The 9,284-nt window shown below is 37.0% G+C and overlaps 1 pseudogene; it reads right to left on the bottom strand.

The window, feature by feature from the left end:
• Positions 1–4,309: 4,309 nt before the first annotated feature.
• On the bottom strand, positions 4,310–5,430 carry LOC102848068 (annotated as a pseudogene).
• Positions 5,431–9,284: the final 3,854 nt, after the last annotated feature.

Here is a 9,284-nt window from a genome sequence, read left to right on the forward strand (position 1 = left end):
GCCAAGTTTATTTGGAAAGGAAAGAGAGCCCAAATAAGCAAAGCACTTCTGAAAAACAAAAATAAAATGGGAGTCATAGCACTCCATGATTTTGAAAACTACTACATAGTAGTGATCTTTAGACATAAGGAAGGTAAGTTTTGGACTTACACACTTTGGACATTTATCAGAAGGAATAAATACCTGGAGAAAGACATCATGCTTGGCAAAGTGGAGCTAGTAAAAAGAGAAAAATATTTCAACAAGACAGACTAACACAAACGTCTGAACAATGGACTAAAGCATAATGAAAGTTGTGAGGATAAGGGAGGAATGGACAGTTTTGTACTATTGTGCATAGGATCACAGTAAGTAAGAATTGACTTGGTGGCATCTAACAACACTACTTTAAGAAGTTCTATTCAAGAAGATAAAAGATACTCACCTTTGGGCCAATTGGCAGCACCATGATGGGTGGAGAAGAGATTGAGGTTGATAACAATTTCAGCTTGTTCAACTCCACAATCAATACTCTTGGAACCAGCAGTCAGGAAATCAAAACACAAATTGCATTGGGAAAATCTGCTGTCTGGAACCTCTCTAGAGTGTTGAGAAGCAATAACATCAGTCTAGAGAATAATGTGTATCTGATCCAGGCCATGGTCTTCACAATTGCATGCTATGCATCATTTAGCTGACTAAAGATGACAGAAGAATTGATGCCTTTGAGTTGTTGTGCTGAAGAAGAGTACTAAACATACCCTGGACAGCCTGGAGAACAAAAAGGTCTTTCTTGGAGGCAAGGATTTTGAAGCTCTGACATACTTTGGGTACATAGCCAGGAATGACCAGTTCTTGGAGAAGGACATCATGCTTGGAAAGGTAGAGCAACAGCAGGGGAGGAAGATCCTGGATAACATGGATTGACATGATAACAGGGGCAATGGAATTAGATGTGTCGGAGTCAGTGGTACTGGTTCAGGATAAGGCAGGATTCAGAGTTGTTGTACATGGATTCACTATGAGTTGCACACTAGTTGACTCACATAATAACAGCAATAATTCAAGGAATATTTTGTGTACTTTGCTACCTAAAACAACACTAGAACTTAAGGGAGCGTTAGTGGTCTAATCCTTAGGGGTTTGCTCGTCTTTGCTCTTCATAAAAGAAGTCCACTCTTTTTAGTGGTACACATCTAGAGGTGACTCTACAGGATGAAGATGGGCACTCTCCTCTCATACAGTTTACAACTTCAGATACCCAATGGAGAGTCAGATATGAGGTGATTCTGACTCTACAGCAATGAATTTGAGTTTGTGTTTCTTATCGGAGGTCTCATCTTCCAGAAATATATCAGACTATGCTCTATTACTATTCATAGGGCTTTCTCCAGTCAATTTTTCAAGAAACAGTCGGAGGAGGTTTTTTTCAAGCTTGTCATCTCCATTTAAAATTGTCCACCATAGGTGGCCTTTTAAATATGGGTATCATAGCTTCCTCCATCACTGCAACATGCAAGATGCAAGATGCGGTTCCTTTTGTTGTTTTGTGACATTTAGGCAACTACAGACATTCATGCTCAAACAGAGAAGGACACGCTTTGAATTTTTTAAGTCAAACAAAATTTGAAGTTCACAAGTTATAGCTTATTTAAACTGTGCATACAAGTTGTTGTTATTGGGGGCTGTGAGTCAAGTATGACTCATAATGATCCTAAGAACTAAATATCTGAACCCTGTTCTATCCTGTTCATCCTCACACTTTCTTAAACATAAGAGACCATTGAAGCCATTACCTCATCAATGAACTGGGTCGAGGGTATTCCTCTCCTTCACTTACCCTCCACCGTTCCTAACATCAGGTCTCCTTCTCCAAGGAATAGCTCTCACATATTCAATGTATGTGAGGCAAAGCTTCATCATTCTTGTCTCTAAAGAGCACTCAGGTTACATCCTCTCCAAGACATAATTATTTATTCTTTTGGTCATCCACGAATGTTTAGTGCACTTCTCCAATACTTAATCTCAAATGAATTAATTATTCTTCTGTCTTCCTTATTCACTGTGTAGCACTCAGATGCATAGCAAGTGATTAGAAAGAGTATGGCTTGAATCAGATGCACTTTAGTCCTCAAACTGACACCATTACTCCTCAATAACTTGCAGAGGTTCCTAGTTGTAGATTTTCCCAGTGCAGTGCATCTCCTTATTTCCTCACTGCTGGGACTAAGGGTGTTAATTATGAATCCAAGTAAGATGAAGTTGTTGACAGTTTCAATCTCTTCTCCATCCATCATGATGTTTCCTATTGATCCAGTGGTAAAGAATCTTTTTCTTCTTGACATTGAGATGTAATCCACATGAAAGACTGTATTCCTTGATCTTCTGCAACAAGTGTTTCAAGTTCTCCTCACATTCAGCAAACAAGGTTGTGTCATCTATATAAATCAGATTATTGATGAGTCTTCCTCCAATCCTGATGCCACAATCCTCTTTATTATAGAATCTAACTTCTTGAATAATTTGCTCATTATACAGATTCAATAGGTATGGAGAGAGAATACAACCCTGACACACTTCCCTGGTTTGTTTGTACAACAGCCTCCTGGTCCAGGTGAAGGTTTGGCATGAACACAATTAAGTGCTCTGGGACTCCCCTTCTTGTCAATGTCAGTCACAACTTATTATGATCCACATAGTAAAATGTCTTTGCATAGTCATTAAAGCACAAATTGAGATTTTTCTGAAATGTCTGTTTGCTACTTGGAAGGAATTTTCAATGACTGGCCCTTCCTAAAAACATACCACAAAAAAGGTAAATGAAGTTCTCTCCTCCTTGGCTTTAAGATGCACAACAGTTAAACTTTCTAAAAAAAAAAAATAAAAAGAATAAGAAGAAGGAAGGAATTTTGTTGCCAATGCAATGGCACGCAGTTGGAATCCATCAGTTGCTCTGTGAGAGAAAGATGGCCAGTCTCTTCCTGTGTGATTTAATGCTTCTGAAAACCTGCTAGAGAATCAGCTATTGATTTGTTCCAACCAAATGGTATGCAACAAAAAAGAACAACAAAGTTTCAGGAGGCACCAAGCAAACTCTGCATCAAGGCCAATACTTTTGATGATTCACTCTATCTTTAAGATCTGTAAGAAGACAGTCTCAATTTCAGCGACTTTTAAGGTGAACAAAAATCATAATCTTTTGAAGTAGTTCAAGGTCTTTTACAAAGAAAATGCAAGTAATAGAAGAGATGTTTCTAATTTTTCTTTCTATAAAATCCCCTTTTTACTCTATCAGACTCAATAAATAAAATAGTTGGCAAATTAGGGAAACACAAGGTTCATATATTCTCATTATGCAATGTGATCTTATATAAATGTGGCTCCCTTTGTATTTTATAGACTCAGGATGGTAAGTCTCTTCTAATAAGAATATTATTTAAGCACTGATGGAGAATATTTTTTAATTATTAATGGAATTTTGTACTATTTCTAATAGTAAAACAATTTATAGAGACAGTTTTTAAGGTCTTGAGGACAAGATTATATTATATACTTCCTTGTTTACCATTGTCTATAATAAAATTGTCACTCAAAATTACATCATACTTTCTATTTTATTTTATTTAATCTACTGTTACAGAAGTTTAAAGACTTAGACTTCTAATATATAAAACAAGCATATTTAAGTTGCAAAAATAAATGTCTATTGGTATCAACAGAATAAGTGAGTACAAAATAGTCTATCAGAATGTATTGTTTTATACTCTAGTGTTAACTACAACACCATACTATACTTAAGACACTTACTCTTCAGTAAACATTTACTAATATTTCCCAACACCCTAACATAGTCACATAATTTTTCCTAGACATTTTTCCATAAGCAATAGAAACCCACTGCTGTTCATTTCATTCTGACTCATAGTGACCTTCCACTGGTCACTGTTGTTATGAATCAGAATGGGAAGAGATTGCCCAACACCTTCCTTTGCAGTAACTAGTGGATTCAAGCCACTGTAGATGCATACTCTTTTGGTTGTAAAAGCAACATGCTACAAATTATGCCACAAAGACTTTTAAAATAATAGAGAGTATGGATTTTTATTCTAAAGGGGAAAAAGATTAAGGCTACCATAATGGTATGGCCCCACGAAGTTGGTTGTATTTTTCATCTCACAGGGAAACTGGCCTGTTGGAATCTGTTGATAATATTTTTTTAAGAACATATTTTTATTAGGCATTTTGGTAACAAATAGTACTTTGTTGATTTATCTAGTGTATTATTTTAAAAAAAGTAAATGAGAGCCACTCCTTTTTCTTGAAGGAGAAACTACTTCTCTAGCTGTTGAGGGGTGCTAAAAGCTTCATACACATTAGCAGCAAAATCTTTCACTTGTTCCATCGTCAACAGATCCTGAACAAAATGACTAGGCGTTTCACTGCACACTGAATGGATCTGTCCGTTTATTATCGGGATTATCTTGGCTAAAGGCAAGCTGACACTGGAGAGACTGTCCATGGAGTTGCCACGCTGCAGGTCCTGCTCCGTAGGATGGAAGAACTCAGCCACTTTATCCAAGAGTCTACTTAAAGCTTCGGTTTAAACAGGTGTTCAGAACTGTACTAAAATCTGGACTTTCTAACATGTCTCTTGCTTCATTAAGTAGCTTAATAGTGGTAACATCCGTAGGAGAAAGCCCACAGGCCTGAACTGCCAATGGAGTTTCTTCATCTGGCATCATATAATGGCATAAAAAAAGATTTGGATCCATCTTTATTAATCCAAAAAGAAGGTTTATGTTGCTCAACGAGACTTCTGATTCCTTTAAGTTTTTGGTCCACGTCCAAAAGGGACAAAGAATGCTAAAGAGACACACTTTCTAAAATCTTCTGCACAGCTTGTTTAATGACTGTGATCAATTCAGTCAGGCCATCTCCAAGGAGGTGTTGAATACTTGATAAATATTGTTGTTGGACATCTGGAGGAGCAAGAACTGGAGTGCCATTTTTGTCAACTGCACCATTATCCAGGTATATGTATCCACCAGTTATTTTAACTGGACTCGCAAAAGAACCACCAGCACAAGTGTTGTACACAGCTACGATGCTTCTGGTAAAACTTATTATCTTCAGATCTTCCCATATTTCTACTTTGTTTGAAGACCTGTTTTTTAGCAGAGCTGTGAGGCTCTCAGAGTTGAGTTGCTGCATTAAGGCCTCTCTCAGTGTTGGAAGCATGGACAGCACAGTCAAGTTGCATGTCCTCTGGTTACTTTCAAAATGATACTGTCGTCTTGCTTGAGCAATGTACTCGGCAGCCTCTCTTTCTTGTATTTCTCGGATTTTCTTCTGTCCATATTTCCCCAGGATATATACTCCTCCAAGGACCGTGCCCAGGAAGATGCATTTCTTTTTGTGACGTTTCAGAAAATTCCACATAGATCTCAGCATCTTCAGGTCCCAGGGGTGCGAGGGGCCGCTGTGTCTGGAGTGGTCCGCCAGGGAAGCCAGTCCTCTGTCACTAGACCGGGAACCTGCACTGGCACCAGTCGGTGCGCACAGGAGGCGGAGCGGAGAGGGGGCGTGGGCACCGCCACCAGAGCGGGCCGGGGGCGTGTCCTGGAGCAGAGCGGCTGCGCCTTCTGCCGCCAAGGCCGCTGCGCCCCCCTTTGCTCACTGGCTTCTGGCGCTCGGGTAGGTCTGGTGATAATATTTTTGTAGTTTAAAATGTTACCCCCTTTTTTGCTTGTCATTCTTATCCATCAATTGCTCAAATCACTAGCTTTCTTTCAATTTTATGTCAGTGTTGCTTTCAAGAGAAAAACTATGCCTTTGATTTTGTCAATACCGGCAAGGCCACTCACAGTGGACAAGTTTCAGAGGGGTTTCTAGATTAAGATGACTAGAAAGAGCAGCTTAGTGAATTACTTTCAAAAATTAGCACTTGGGACCTAGAAAATCAGACAGAATACTAAATAACTGGATTCAAATATACCAGTAACAGTGAAGACGACACAGGATTAGGGATGTTTCATTCTTCCACATGTTTGCCATGAGTTGGCAACAAGACAGCTAACAACTGCTATAGTAAGAATTTGTATTTTGTTTCATTCTGAAAAGACTCTTTCTTCTCTCAAAGTTTATAATTACTGTGATTTTCGGCAATTGTTATTGATGACATTTTCAGAAATAATAAAAAAGTAGAAATTAACATTCAACTATTTGAGAGAAGTGGAAGCAGGAGTGGCATCCACTTCCTAAACAACAGTCTCCAGAAAACCTAGGAACTTTGATAAATGTCGATAGTTGTAGAGGGGTTTCAGGCTTTTTGTTCATAGGGTCTCTATGAGTCATGCTTGGCTCAAAGGCAATCAACAACAACAACCTTTAATACAATATCTTGTACCTAAATAATTAATTATGTGTGAATAAACAGGACTAAAATACTAAAACAAAGATACTGTGGAATAAGTGATTATAAAATTATTAAGGAATTGGAAAATTATCAGTGATTCTGACACCAGAACTGGGATAGGTACTACAATAAGAATTAAAATATTGTGTCTTGATAATACGCATTATATATTTTCTTTTTACTTAGTAATTTAGTTATATCTTCTCTTTCTAGTAGAGGTATCTTGTTAATGGTAGATTATTATATACAATGATTTAAAGATATATTTTATAAATGAAATTATTATTTGCAACAACTATTATAAAGTATGATTTCCATTATACAAATAAAGAGCAGCCACTAACATAAACATAAAGTCAGTACTACTTAGTAGAATTGAAATTGGTTACAAATAGGAATGAATGAGGCATAAGAGATGTGTGAGAAAATAGAAAACTGTAGAACACTTTTCCTTGTTTTTCTATAAAAGCACATATACATGGTAAGTATTTTACCCCAAGAAGAGTGAAATTGTGAATAAAGTTAAAACAGCATCATGACAGAAAGGCAACGGGCAGAAAAATAAAGGAGAGTAATTTTAGTTATGCTGGAGAGTTAGTGAAAACTGTAAATTTGTATTTGGAAACAAAATAATGCTTTTCAGAAATTAGTGAGCACTTGCAGTGTGCCAGACATCCTTTTTAAGTCCCAGATAGATCTGGATATAAACTACTGTACAACACAAATACAACTTCAAAGAATGAATTATTAGATAATTCCAACAACCAGAGATACATATGTGAGGAGGACTAACAGGTTTTGTAGTGAAATGTGTGGGGCTGTTGACTGAAAGTTTCCCAATCGAATGGGAAAGAGATGGACAGAGAAAGATTTATTCTCTAAGAAGTCCATTGAAGAACCATTATGCTTCACAATCAAGGATGGTTGGAAGAGGGTGTTATCAAGCATAAACCTTAGTGCCTGGTGGCACAGAGATATCTTTTCCAAATCATACAAGGATAATGGTTGATTTCCTACAGAAAGTGACATGAGTTATATAGTAAATAGGCAACAACAATAAAAACAACAAAAGAATATTTTCTTGGATTGGATTGGATTGTTAATGTCAAGGTGAACAGTTCAAATCTTTGCTATTGTTCTTATCCAATATGCTTTTTCTAGCCATTGGTCTTTATTTTTACCACAGAGCTAGGTATTGATGCTGTTAGATTACTTCAGGGTGACATCACCTCAAACAGACCCTTGAACAACAGATAAGCTTGGTTCACGATAGAACAGGGTTCAGAGCTATTAAGCAAAGGGTGGCTATGAGTCACAGGCAACTCAACAGCACATAACAACAACAATCCTGTACTATCCTCAAGACCTCTGATACTTTAGACCTCATTATTAAAGTCATTGTACTAATCCATCTTGTTGGATGTCTTCCTTTCTCTTTCTGTTATTTCTACCTTTCCTAATATGATGCCTTTTTCCAAGCACTAATCTCACCTGGCAGAAAGCCAAAAGTATGTGAGACAATGTCTCACCATCCTTCTCTACATGGAATACTCAGGCTGCAGTTCTTTCAAGACAAACTTGTGTGCTCTTTTGGCTGTGCATAGTATGATCAGTACTTTCTCCAACACCGTAGTACAAAGGCGTCAATTCTTCTGTCATTCTTATTAATTGTCCAATTTTCAGATGCATCAAAAGCAATTAAAAAGACCATGGCTTGGATAAAGCAAACCTTAGACTTTAAACTGAAATCCTAGCTCTTTAGAAATTTGGAGAAGTCTTTGACAGCAGATTTTCCCAATGCAATATATCTTTTTAGTTTTTGATTGTTGGTACCATGGGTGTTGATTGTGGACTCAAGTAAAATGAAATATTTGATGCTTCAATCTTTTTCTCCATTTATCACAATGATGTCTATTTGACAGTGGTGAGAGTTCTTGTTTTCTTGATGTTAAGATGCAACTCACCTTGAAGACTTTAGTGTCTGATCTTCTTCAGAAAGTGATTCAAGTTCTTGTCCATTTCAGCAAACAAGGTTGTCAGCTACATAATGTATGTTGTTGAGTCTATTTCTGATGCCACGTTCTTCTTCATATAATCAACTTCTTGAATAGTTTGCTCAGGATACAAGTTAAATATTCATGGAGAAAGGATACAACCTGACGTACATCTTTCCCAAATTTTTTTCTTCTTTTTTAAATTGATATTTTAGTGAAAGTTTAAAAAGAACTTGATTTCCATTCATTCATTGTTGCACATTTTCCTCAAGGTTATCTCATTCTGTTCAAACAATGGCTTTGTCTAGGTCTAGGCTTTCCATAAGCCTAATTATGTATTCTGGGATCTCTATGCTTTGCAATATTATCTTTAATTTTCTATGATCCACACAGTCAAATTCTTTTGCAAATAAGAATCTTCCTGGAATTCTTTATCAGCCATGATCCCTCATGCCATGGTCTCTTTTGAATCTAGCTTGAATTCTGATACTTTCCTATTGATGTACTGCTCCAGCTAATTTTTAATAATCTTCAGATAGATTCTACTTGCATGTGATATTAATGATACTGTTCAGTAATTCCACAATTTGTTGGATTACTTATTTTTTCGAGAATGAGAGCAAATGTGGGTCTCTTTAATGAGTTGACTAGGTAGCTGTTTAACAAATTTCTTACCACACACTAGTGAGCATATCCAGCGATGCATCTGTTTGTTGAAACATGCCAATTCATCAGTTCCTGGGATCTTGTTTTTTGTTAGTGTCTTCAGTGCAACTTGATCTTCTGCTTTCACTACCATTTGTTCTGGATCAAATGCTACTTCCTGAAATGGTCCAGTGTTGACCAGTTCTTTTCGGTACAATGACTTGATGTTCTTTCCATTTTCTTTTGAGACT

The sequence above is a fragment of the Elephantulus edwardii genome, unplaced genomic scaffold (assembly GCF_000299155.1).
Source record: "Elephantulus edwardii isolate Elephantulus edwardi_28Jun2011 unplaced genomic scaffold, EleEdw1.0 scaffold00018, whole genome shotgun sequence".
NCBI lineage: Eukaryota > Metazoa > Chordata > Mammalia > Macroscelidea > Macroscelididae > Elephantulus > Elephantulus edwardii.